The 12,855-nt window shown below is 45.2% G+C and overlaps 1 protein-coding gene across 5 annotated transcripts in view; it reads right to left on the bottom strand.

The window, feature by feature from the left end:
- The window catches only part of tjap1 (tight junction associated protein 1 (peripheral)), a 126,835-nt gene that overhangs the window by 54,370 nt on the left and 59,610 nt on the right, over window positions 1–12,855 (bottom strand). Inside the window, exon 1 of one of the 5 annotated variants that reach the window (XM_072550688.1) lies at window positions 3,160–3,231. The exons of the other annotated variants lie outside the window; for them this stretch is intronic. The gene's annotated coding sequence lies outside the window, so the exon portion shown is untranslated. Of the gene's footprint in view, window positions 1–3,159; window positions 3,232–12,855 lie in introns of those variants that run through there. 5 annotated transcript variants of the gene reach the window in all.

The following is a 12,855-nucleotide window of genomic DNA, read 5'->3' as shown; positions in this document are numbered from 1 at the left end:
ACCTCCAAACAGACCCTACCATGAGAGATATATTTCCCTCCCACCCCTATCTACGTTCTGCAGAGACTATTCCCTCCGAGACTGCCTTGTTAGGTCCACTCCCCTCACCAACCCATCCTCCACTCCCGGCACCTGCCCTTGCCACCCAAGAGGTGTAAAACCTGCACCCACATCTCCTCCCTCACCTCCATCCAAGATCCCAAAAGATCCTTTCATATCCGACAGATGTTCCTGTAACTCCACATCATTTACTGTGTGCGTGGATGTGGTCTCCTCTACATTGGGAAGACGGGACGCCAACTTACGAATCGTTTCAGAGAACATCTCTAGGACACATGCACCAACCACCCCCACTGCCTCGTTTCCAAACACTTTAACATCCCCTTCCACTCCGCCAAGGACTTACAAGTCCTGGGCCTCCTTCACCGCCAAATTCTAGCTACCTGATGCCTAGAAGAAGAACATCTCATCTTCCACCTTGGGACCCTCCAACCACACAGGATCAATGTGGATTTCACCAGTTTCCTCATTTCCCCTCCCCCACCTTATCCCAGATCCAACCCTCCAATTCGGCACCTCCCTTTTGACCTGTCCTACCTGACCATCTTCCTTCCTTCCTATCTGCTCTGCTCTCCTCTCCGACCTATCACCATCATCCCCACCTTCATCTACCTATCGTATTCCCAGCTACCTTCCCCCCAGCCCGACTCCCTTCCCATTTCTCTCTCAGCCCCTTTGGCCCACCCTCTCATTCCTGATGAAGGGCTTATGCTCGAAACGTCGACTCTCCTGCTCCTCAGATGGTGCCTGAGCGGCTGTGCTTTCCCAGCACCATATGTTTTTGACTCCGATCACCAGCATCTGCACTCCTCACTTCCTCCTAATCCCACATATCTGATGCTGCTCGCCCTTCTACAGAATAGTGCACATGGCTTTGAGGAGCCTGAGTTTATTTTTTAAACCTGCCTTGGGACATTCACATTACAGACACTACATAAATACAGCTTGTTATTAGAAAAACAAACTAATGTGGATCCTGGAAACATGAAATTAAAACAATGTGATTTATACATATATACATATTTATCTTCAACCCATTCATGTTGGATTGTTGATTTTTGAGTTACTGACATATGGATTTTCCATATAACTGAAGAGGTTTCAGGTTTAATTTGTAAATATTTAGGCAGGCAGAGTGATTTCTATTAAAACACATGACAGCAAACCCTTAACCAACAGGGCACCTATGGGAAGGACAGCAAACCATTGACCAACTGGGCACTCATGGGACAGGGCAGAAAATCCATAACCAACTGGGCAGCTATGGGACAGGACAGCAAACCCTTGACTAACTGGGCAGCTATGGGACAGGACAGCAAACCCTTGACCGACTGGGCAGCTATGGGACAGGACAGCAAACCCTTGACCGACTGGGCAGCTATGGGACCAGGAATGTGCTGGTTGATGAAAAGGCCCACATAATCGATGTAAAAATCACACACTACATCAGAGAAACATAATGCTAGGGGGTATACGCAACACTGTTACACTTTATTAACAGCATAAATCATTTAAATAGCAATGTAACTTTGCCTGATATAAAACTTACCGGTACCCTCAGCTGAGTAATGGGACATCGCGGAGATCACAATAATAAACTTCCAGTATTTCATGGATATAATGTTGGCCGGTTTATTGAGAGTGCCAGTTAAAACAAAGTTTGCTCCTATAGAGAGAACCTTCCTGGACAGTAATGGGAATTTGAGAGAGTTTCACAAGCACAGAGTCAACAATACAGTGCATTAGTATTCAGTTAGAATATTCGGAATTCTTTTTGAAGCTTAGGGGAAGCTTTTGGATTCCATTTGGGAAATATTTGCAGACACTTGGCTAAAGCTGGATCTGAATAACAGTTGGTGTAAAAGGAGAGAATTTCAAACTGTTAAGAAGGAGGCCTGAGTGTAAGGAGTTTAGTTCTCAAGCTCGAGGTCTGAAGTGCTTCGTTAAAACCCTGAAGCAGTTATATGAGATGAGCAGAACGACTGCTCCCAGTATTAGTTGAGACATTAATAATGCAGGGAGAAACATAACGTGCAGGGTGGGAGGTTTACTGGAGATGAGCAGGAATTGCTTTTCACCCCGAGGTCGATGGGAAGCTGCCTGTGAGGTTCATAGAGTTGGGAAACCTCTCAATTTTTTTAATATAAAATGTGGAAAACATTCAAGGCCATGGATTAAGACAAGTGCTGGTAAATGGGATTAATGTAGACAGGTCAGTAAGAACTCGATGGGTCAAATGGCCTTTTCCATACTCCTTGAATCTCTGACTCTATGAAAGTTGAAGCTTTGTTGTATGCAGATTCAAGTAACTATGAGATTCCCATGGTGAAGTACTGAAGCCACAGTTAGACTAAGTTTATAGATGTCTCAGGTGAGTATTCCAAAGGACTGCTGTTGGGATGAATGGGATTGCACTTTACCATGTATTTTGCAAACTTTAACTTTTCTAAATCGCAAATAGTTTGGCTTATTCTATTTATCTTAATTTTAAACTTAATGTACATCTGCCTTGCTGTTCAAACCAAACCTGCAGCATGTGTGCTTCTGTTTTAGTGAGAGAGCACTCTGTTAAATCCAAACAGAAATAAAAACCAACTCTCAAGCAGGATTGATGCTGCAGTCTGGTTGGTCCTGACATACTGCCAACTGGGATTAGCACAGAAAATGCTCAGAATAAGCAGCAGGTGAAACAATCTCTGTGGAAAGAGAACAGGGTTCGTTGTTCAGGTTCTTGTTTATTTCATACAGCCAGCACCCCACAGTGTTCCCCAGAATTCATGCTATAAACCTGCAACTTGAACTGGAAGTGAATCACAAAAACAACATTCCTGCTTTGAAATATAGCACTGAGTACTTTGGATCTTTCCCTCAACTCGAAGCACTACGAATTAAATAACTGGGGAAAAAAGATTCAGCTGAAGAAAATAATCTGGCTGCTTCACTCATCAATGTACGTTAAACTGAACACTCCTGGTGCCTAACCCCTACACTGCTTCGGTCAGAGCTGTGGACTGATGAGAAGAGTTCCCTCTCAGGTCTATCTTGACAATTCAAATCCTGTTTATAGCTCAGAAATGTCACTAATTCAGAAATACTTACTCAATGTTGTTATTGTATTCGTGAACCTTGAGACTGCAAGGGAGCAGACTTTAAATTCATCACATTTTCGCATTAGAATCAATATAAAAGCTACGGTTATATTCGGTATGCGCTTGCGTGTCAGAAAAACATGATCCCATTATACCCTGTAAACACAAATCCCATACATTGCTAAATTCCAATTTAGGTAAGTGAATCATTTCGAAACACAAAGAACAAATGTGAACTTGCTATTTGGAATGCCAGTAAATCATTGCTACCCAACACCATGCCCACCCTGTTCACGACACACCACTCTCTCATCATTCTGGGCCCTTAATCCAATTCATCTTCCAATCACAGACTGTCCCATTTCCCAAAGTGCCCTCCAGGTCACACATGCTTCCTGACCCACCATTCACGTGTGGGGCATAAGTGGGCGGCACGGTGGCACAGGGGTTAGCACTGCTGCCTCACAGCGCCAGAGACCCGGGTTCAATTCCCGCCTGAGGCGACTGACTGTGTGGAGTTTGCACGTTCTCCCCGTGTCTGTGTGGGTTTCCTCCGGGTGCTCCGGTTTCCTCCCACAGTCCAAAGATGTGCAGGTTAGGTGAATTGGCCATGCTAAATTGCCCGTAGTGTTAGGTAAGGGGTAGATGTAGGGGTATGGGTGGGTTGCGCTTCGGCGGGTCGGTGTGGACTTGTTGGGCCGAAGGGCCTGTTTCCACACTGTAAGTAATCTAATCTAATCTAATCATTGCTGTCTGATCTGTGTTTATTGCCCGTCCCTAGTTGCCCTTGTGGTGGTGGTGGTGGTGGTAGTGATGAGCTGTCTCCTGGAACTGCTGCAGTCTCCCTGCTGTGGGTTGACCCACAATGCCCTGAGGGAGAGAATTCCAGGATTTTGACCCAGCAACAGTGAAGGAATGGAGATATATTTCCAAAGCAGGATGGGGAGTGGCTTAGAGGGAAAACTTGCAGATGGTAATGTTCCCATATATCTGCTGCCCGTGTCACTCTAGATGTAACTGGTCTTGGGTTTGGAAGATGTTGTCTGAGGATAAAACATAGAACATAGAAAAGTACAGCACAGAACAGGCCCTTCAGCCCATGATGCTGTGCCGTGGATCATTCCTCATCTAAAATACAATAACCTAACCTACGCACCCCTCAACTCACTGGTCTCCATGGGCATGCCCAGCAGTCGTTTAAATGTCCCTAATGACTCTGCTTCCACCACCACCACTGGCAACACATTCCATGCATTCACAACTCTCTGCGTAAAGAACCTACTCTGACATCCCCTCTATACCTTCCTCCTAATATCTTAAAACTATGACCCCTCGTACCAGTCAATCCTGCCCTGGGAAAAGTCTCTGGCTATTGACTCTATCCTTGCCTCTCATTACCCTGTACACCTCAATCAGGTCTCCTCTCTTCCTCCTTCTCTCCAGCAAGAAAACTTCAAGCTTTGTCAACCTCTCTTCATAAGACAAGCCCTCCAGTCTAGGCAGCATCCTGGTAAACCATCTTTGCACCCTCTTCAAAGCCTCTGTATCTTTCCTATAGTAGGGCAACCAGAACTGGACACAATATTCCAAGTGTGATCTCACCAGGGACTTGTAGAGCTGCAGCAAAACCTCACAGCTCTTAAACTCAATCCCCCTGTTAAACACCATATCCTTTCTTCATAACCCTATCCATTTGGGTGGCAACTTCGAGAGAGCTACACACTTGAACATTCAGATCCCTCTGTTCCTCCACACTGCCAAGAATCCTGTCTTTAATCCTATATTCAGTATTCGAGTTTGACCTTCCAAAATGCATCACTTCACATTTATCCAGGTTGAACTCCATCTGCCATTTCTCAGCCCAGCTCTGCATCCTGTCAATGTCGCGCTGCAGCCTGTAATAGCCCTCTATACTATCGACAACACCTCCAACCTTTGTGTCATCTGCAAATTTACTAACCCACCCCTCAACCCCCTCATCAAAGTCATTTATAAAAACTACAAAGAGCAGAGGCCCAAGAACAGAGCCCTGCGGGACCCCACTCACCACTGTCCTCCAGACAGAATACTTTCCATCTACAACCACTCTCTGCCTTCTGTCAGCCAACCAATTCCGAATCCTGACAGCCTAATCTCCCTGTATCCCATTACTTTGCCTACCATTCTGTGGTAGGCAAAGTAATGGAAAGGGTACTGAGGGATAGGATTTACGAGTATCTGGAACGGCACTGCTTGATTAGGGACAGGCAGCACGGATTTGTGAAGGGTAGGTCTTGCCTTACAAGTCTTATTGAATTCTTCGAGGAGGTGACCAAGCATGTGGATGAGGGTAGAGCAGTGGATGTAGTGTACATGGATTTTAGTAAGGCATTTGATAAGGTTCCCCATGGTAGGCTTATGCGGAAAGTCAGGAGGCATGGGATAGAGGGAAATTTGGCCAATTGGATAGAAAACTGGCTAACCGGTCGAAGTCAGAGAGTGGTGGTAGATGGTAAATATTCAGCATGGAGTCCAGTTACAAGTGGAGTTCCGCAGGGATCAGTTCTGGGTCCTCTGCTGTTTGTAATTTTTATTAATGACTTAGATGAGGGAGTCGAAGGGTGGGTCAGTAAATTTGCAGATGATACAAAGATAGGTGGAGTTGTGGACAGTGAGGAGGGCTGTTGTCGGCTGCAGAGGGACTTAGATATGATGCAGAGCTGGGCTGAGGAGTGGCAGATGGAGTTCAACCCTGCCAAGTGTGAAGTTGTCCATTTTGGAAGAACAAATAAGAATGCGGAATACAGGGTTAATGGTAGGGTTCTTGGTCAGGTGGAGGAACAGAGGGATCTTGGGGTCTATATACATAGATCTTTGAAGGTTGCCACTCAGGTGGATAGAGTTTGTAAGAAGGCCTATGGAGTATTATCGTTCATTAGCAGAGGGATTGAATTCAAGAGTCGTGAGGTGATGTTGCAGCTGTACAGGACTTTGGTTAGGCCACATTTGGAGTACTGTGTGCAGTTCTGGTCGCCTCACTTTAGGAAAGATGTGGAAGCTTTGGAGAGGGTGCAGAGAAGATTTACCAGGATGTTGCCTGGAATGGAGAGTAGGTCGTACGAGGATAGGTTGAGAGTTCTCGGCCTTTTCTCGTTGGAACGGCGAAGGATGAGGGGTGACTTGATAGAGGTTTATAAGATGATCAGAGGAATAGATAGAGTAGACAGTCAGAAACTTTTTCCCCGGGTACAACAGAGTGTTACAAGGGGACATAAATTTAAGGTGAAGGGTGGAAGGTATAGGGGAGATGTCAGGGGTGGGTTCTTCACCCAGAGAGTGGTGGGGGCATGGAATGCGCTGCCCGTGGGAGTGGTAGAGTCAGATTCATTGGCGACCTTTAAGCGGCATTTGGATAGGTACATGGATGGGTGCTTAATCTAGGATAGAAGTTCGGCACAACATCGTGGGCCGAAGGGCCTGTTCTGTGCTGTATTGTTCTATGTCTATGTCTATGTCTACCTCCTGACTTTATGAATGAGCCTACCATGGGGAACTCTATCAAATACTTTGCTGAAGTCCATATACACCACATCCAGCGCTCACCCTTCATCGACCTGTTTCGTCACGTCCTCAAAGAACTCACTCAGATTTGTGAGGCATGACCTTCCCCTCACAAAGCCATGCTGATTACCTTTAATCACACTATGCTTTGCCAAATAGTCATAAATCCTATCCCTCAGAATTCTTTCCGAAACCTTTTTGGTGAATTTCTGCAGTGTATCTTGTAGATAGTACACACTGCTGCTAATGAGCGTTACTAGCGGAGGGAGTGGATGTTTGTAGATGTGGTGCCTATCAAGTCCTGGATGGTGTCAAGCTTCTTGAGTGTTGTTGGAACTGCCCCCATCAGGCAAGTCTCCTGACTTGTGCCTTGTAGATGGTGGATAGGCTTTGGAGAGTCAGGAGACAAGTATCTTGCTACAGGATTCCCAGCATTTAATATGCTCTTGTGGGCATTGTGTTTATGTGATGAGTTGAGTTGCTGGTCAATGGTAACCCTCTGGATATTGACAGCTGGGGATTCAATGATGGTAACACCACTGAATGACGAGGGACAGTGGTTAGATTGGCTCCCATTTTAGAGATGGCCTTCCACAGGCCTATGCAAAGATGTGACCTCTCCCATCTTGAAGGTAGCAGCTGTTGCATAGCAACGGGACCACCTCCAAGATCCTCTCCAATCCACACACCAGACTGATTTGGAACATGTTCATCATCACTAGGGCTGCCTTCTATGCCAATTACATCAAGGACTACAGTGGTTCACAGATCACCACTAACCTTCTCGAGGGCAACAAACGTTGACTTTGCCAGCAACTCCGAGATCTTTTGATAAAACAATAAATCTCATACTCATAAAACTTCTTTATAATCCCTATCGTGGCCTACTTTCTCCAACACAGTGAAACATATCAAGATTCTGGATACCACTTACCTTGCAAGGGACAATTGACTAGCAGTGGAGGACGGTCAAAGCAAATTTTCAAAGTGCTCAGCAAAAGCATATACTAGTGAAAAGGAAGGACTCGAGGAAAAGGGGTAATCTGCCATTGGTGTCAGGAAATAAGGGAGGCTATTAAATTTAAAGAGAAGGCATACAGACTGGCCAAGATCAGCAGGAACTACAAGATTGGGAAAGTTTTAAAAGTCGACAAAGCCATAAAAAGACCTATAAAGAAAAGTAAATCGAACATGAGAAAAAACTAGCACAGAATATACAGACAGATAGCAAAAGTACCTATAAATATATAAAACGGGAAAAAGTGGCTAAAGTAAACATTGATGAGAAGAGGGATTTAGTTATGAGATGTGAAATCGCCGAGGCATTGAATGGCTAGTTTGTGTCGGTCTTCACAGGGGAGGACACTACTAACATGCCAATAATTGACAAAGAGACAAAGGTAGGTTAGGATCTAGAAGCAATCATTATTATGGGAGAGGTAGTGTTGGGCAAGCTAATGGAGCTCGGGATAGCCCAGTCTCCTGGCCCTGATGGAATGCATCCCAGGGTACTAAAAGAGATGGTGGGAGAAATAGCAAGTGCACTTGGGGTAATTTTCCAAAATTCGCTGGACTCTGGGCTGTTCCAGCAGATTGGAAAACAGCATATATGACGCCACTGTTTAAAAGGGGAGGCAGACAAAAGGTGGGGAATTATAGACCAGTTAGCTTAAGCTCTGTAGTGGGGAAGATGCTTGAGTCTATGATCAAGGAAGAAATAGCAAGGCTTCGAGACAGAAATTGTCCTGTTGGGTAGATGCAGAATGGGTTCATGAAGGGCAAGTCATGCTTAACTAATCTTTTGGAATTCTATGAAGACATTACGAGCAAGGTGGACAACGGGGACCCAGTGGATGTGGTGTACCTACATTCCCAAAAGGCCTTCATCAGGGTGCCGATCAAAAGGCTGCTGCATACGATAAAGATGCAAGACATTACGGGCAATGTATTAGCATGGACAGAGGATTGTTAACTAACAGGAAGCAAAGAGTGGGGAGAAATGAGTGCTTTGTGGGTTGGCATTCAGTAACTAGTAGTGTTCCTCAGGCATCAGTGTTGGATCCACAATTATTCACAACTTACATCGATGATTTGGAGTTACTCTAAATTTACCCCTGACTGATGCACCTAACCCACACTCCCCTGAACACAACGGGCACTTTAGCATGGCCAATTCACCTGACCTGCACATCTTTGGACTGTGGGAGGAAATCGGAGCACCCAGAGGAAACCCACGCAGACACGGGGAGAATATGCAAACTCCACACAGTCAGTCACCCGAGGCTGGACCAGAACTCAGGCCCCTGGTGCTGTGAGGCAGCAATGTTAATCACTGAGCCACTGTGCTGCCCCCACTCACTAAAATGGGGACTGTGAAACTTTGCAAATGGACGTAAATAGTTGAAGTGAGGGGGAAAATGCCTGGCAGATGGAGTACAATGTTAATAAATGTGAAGTCATCCATTTTGGTAGGAGTAACAGTAAAAAGGATTATTACATGAATGGTAAACAGTTGCAGTATGCTGCTGTGCAGAGGGACCTGGGTGTTCCTTGGGCATGAATCACAGAGGGTCGGTCTGCAGGTACAACAGGTAGTTAGGAAGGCAAAAGGAATATTGTCCTTTATTGTTAAAAGGATTGAGCTTAAAAGTAGGGAGGTGATGTAGCAGCTATACAGCGTGCTGGTGAGGCCACACCTGAGGTAGTGTGTGCAGTTTTGGTCTCTTTCCTGGAGAAAGGATGTACTGGCACTGGAGAGGGTACAGAGGAGGTTCATTCAGTTGATTCCAGAGTTGAGGGGGTTTCCTTAGGAGGAGATACTGAGTAAACTGGGATTATATTCATTGGAATTCAGATGAATGAGGGAGGATCTTACAGAAACATATAAAATTATGAAGGGAATAGATAAAATAGAAGTAGAGAGAATGCTTCCACTGGTGGGTAAAACTAGGACAAGAGGGCAAAGACTCAAAATTAGGGGGAACAGATTTAGGACTGAATTGAGAAGGAACGTCCTCACCCAGAGGGTTACGAATCTGTGGAATTCCCTGCCCAATGAAGTAGTTGAGGTTTCTTCAGTAAATGCTTTTAAAGCTAAGATAGATCATTTTTGAACAGAAAAGGAATTAAGGGTTACGGTGAGAGGGCAGGTAAATGGACCTGAGTCCATGAAAAGATCAGTCATGACCTTACTGAATGGTAGACTGGGCTCGAAGAGCCAGATGACCCACTCCTGCTCTGAGTTCGTATGACTGGGCCAGTATTTTCAGAAACAGGACCAAATATTAATCTACTTTTAAAAAATCTTTTAAAAGTTCTAAAAAATTGATTGTTTTCCCTCATTTGCCCTCAGGTCAGTCACTTGGTCCCTAGTTGTCTCGATTTGAAACCACTAAAAGCCTTTTTCTATTCTGTTTCCACATGACTGGATGTCACTGATAAACCTAGTGACAGTGGTCATCCCTCAGTGTGCTGGAAGTGACTGGCTTTTTGGGCCATTTCAAATGGTCATTATGGGTTAACCACATTGCTGCTTGTCTGGAGCCAAATGTCAGCCAGGCTGCAGAAGGATGGGATAGTTCCTTCCCTACAGTAAACCACATTGGATTCTTACAGCAAATCAGAGCCACCATCACTGACTCGAGCTTTCAACTCGTAATTATCCTTGATGTATTTTTCACAAGTTGTCACTGTTCAGTTTGAGAGCTTCTAAGCCAACCCAACTGCCCCGTGGCTGAACACTTTAACTCCCCCTCCCGCTCCGCCAAGGACATGCAGGTCCTTGGCCTCCTCTATCACCAGACCCTGACCACATGACGCCTGGAGGAAGAGCGCCTCATCTTCCGCCTAGGAACCCTCCAACCACACGGGATGAATGCAGATTTCTCCAGCTTCCTCATTTCCCCTCCCCCCACCTTTTCTCAGTCCCAACCCTCAGACTCAGCACCGCCTTCTTGACCTGCAATCTTCTTCCTGACCTCTCCGCCCCCACCCACTCTCCAGCCTATCACCCTCACCCTCACCTCCTTCCACCTATCGTATTCCCAGCGCCCCTCCCCCAAATTCCTCCCCCCTACCCTTTATCTCGGCCCGCTTGGCACACCAGCCTCATTCCTGAAGAAGGGCTTATGCCCGAAACTTTGATTCTCCAGCGCCTCGGATGCTGCCTGGCCTGCTGTGTTTTTCCAGCACCACATTTTTCAACTCTGTTCAGTTTGAATGCACGAGCAGTGACATTTTCACTATGGCTACAATTTATACTTTTTCAAAAATTTACAAGGCAGACAATGAAGTTAAAACACAAGTGCAACACTTCTGAAAAGGAGTCTCCTCACTCTCAGTCATTCGTGTTGGCTAGTTGCTGGTTGGTTTCATCTTTAACAGAGCCGTCACCTTCTTGAAATTCTCCTGAGAGACCAGCTCTGAAGAGTACAAAGGGAAAACCAGCACAGTCCCAGAGAACCATAACGACAACTGGTGGTGAGTTTAACTTGAGGGTCACCAAGCCTCAGGTGAGGGGAGAGGTTGAGAAGGTGAGACCTTCATGGTGCAGAGACTGAATCCTGACGTTTGACATCCCTCTGCATCACAACCAACCATCTAGCCAACTGAACAAACTGGCCCACAACAGTCTTCCTAGCAGAGACATGGAAAGCAATGCACTGTTCTTGGTTTAAAATCTGACTGTATCGTATTCATTGCCTCCCACCATTTCTTGATATCATGTGGAATGAATTGAATTTTCTGTGATGCTGGGGACCACTGGAGGAGGCCAAGATAAGTTATTCACTTAGCAACTCTGGCTGAAGATTGCTGTGAATGCTTCAGTCTAAGATACTGCACGAAGGATGGGAATATTTGTAGAGCCGCCTCCCCCAGTAATTACTCATACTGTTTACTTGGTTTATGAAATGTCAGCAGTCTCCTGCAGAACAGGGTCAACACAGTGCACTAGTACATACTTTGTTCAACATCACAACAGACAGATGACTAAAGCAGACTCTACAAAGTTAGTTCGTAATCCACTTTGCACAGAAGTGGAGTGCTTTAAGAAATACAACAAAGTGAAGGTTTTCACTTTCATGGCTGCAGAGCTCTCAGATAGAACCAGTTGGGTGAAAAGTGCAAATCGCAGCTTAATTCCAATAGTAAATCCCTTTCAATTGCCAGAAAAAAATGCCTTGATGACAAAGCAGTTTCTTCCATTTGCAGAACTTGGACTTCAAACAATGACTGCCTGTATTGACTGAAGTTCAAAGTGTCAAGTAATGCGATTGTGTACACAGCAAGTTGTATTAACTCCTGATTGGACGTGGCTGGTTAGGAGTGGAAACACTGAACATTTCATCAGATGTTTCCTTGCCTCACAAACCATGAGGGTAAGTAAGGCAGGTTGATTTAGGGTTTATTTTACTTCAAAATGTCAGAAATATTGTTATTTCTTTCGTGTCACTGAGTCAAAACCTTGGAATTCCTTCCTTAATCGCATTGTGGCTCTACTGACAGCACATGGATTGCAGTGGTTCAAAAAGGCAGCTTGTTGCCAAGGCAACTAGGGATAGGCAATAAAGACTTGCCAACCAGCAACACCCACAGCCCATGAGTGAATTAAAACAATGACCTTCAGGCTGAAGGAAGTGAGTTTATTTTGCTCCTCAGCTGCTGTTAGTTTTTAAGCAAACATTTAGACCAGTGTACCAGTCCCTCTCTACCTCCTGGAAGCAGACTGAAGGATCTGGGGAATCGACAATCCACACGGCCTTACAAACTAAAAGAATCACCAAAACAAACTCCCTTCCAAGTCTTTCCCTCAATCCAGAAAACCCAAGGTGTTTGCGCATCTGTCCATAAGCATGTAGGGGTGAGATTTATCAGAGGATTAACAAGGGGAGTTATACATTGACAGTTCATAATTGTTTACCTGGAGCTAGAATCCATCTGTAACAAATAGACATTCTTGTTAAGTTACTCCTGTGCCGATTGTGGATTAGGGTACTGATTGTGGATGACCAGCCATGATCATAATGAATGGTGGTGCTGACTTAAAGGGCCATGTGGCCTACTCCTGCACCTATTGTCTATTGTACAGCAACATGACTCAAGCCTGGACATTGTCCAGCTCTTAATACATGGGCTGTTTTTGTATCTGAATCAAACCCAAGTCCCT

The sequence above is a fragment of the Chiloscyllium punctatum genome, chromosome 3 (assembly GCF_047496795.1).
Source record: "Chiloscyllium punctatum isolate Juve2018m chromosome 3, sChiPun1.3, whole genome shotgun sequence".
NCBI lineage: Eukaryota > Metazoa > Chordata > Chondrichthyes > Orectolobiformes > Hemiscylliidae > Chiloscyllium > Chiloscyllium punctatum.
The sequence above is the reverse complement of the archived record's forward strand: the minus strand, read 5'-3'. Positions and strand labels throughout refer to the sequence as shown.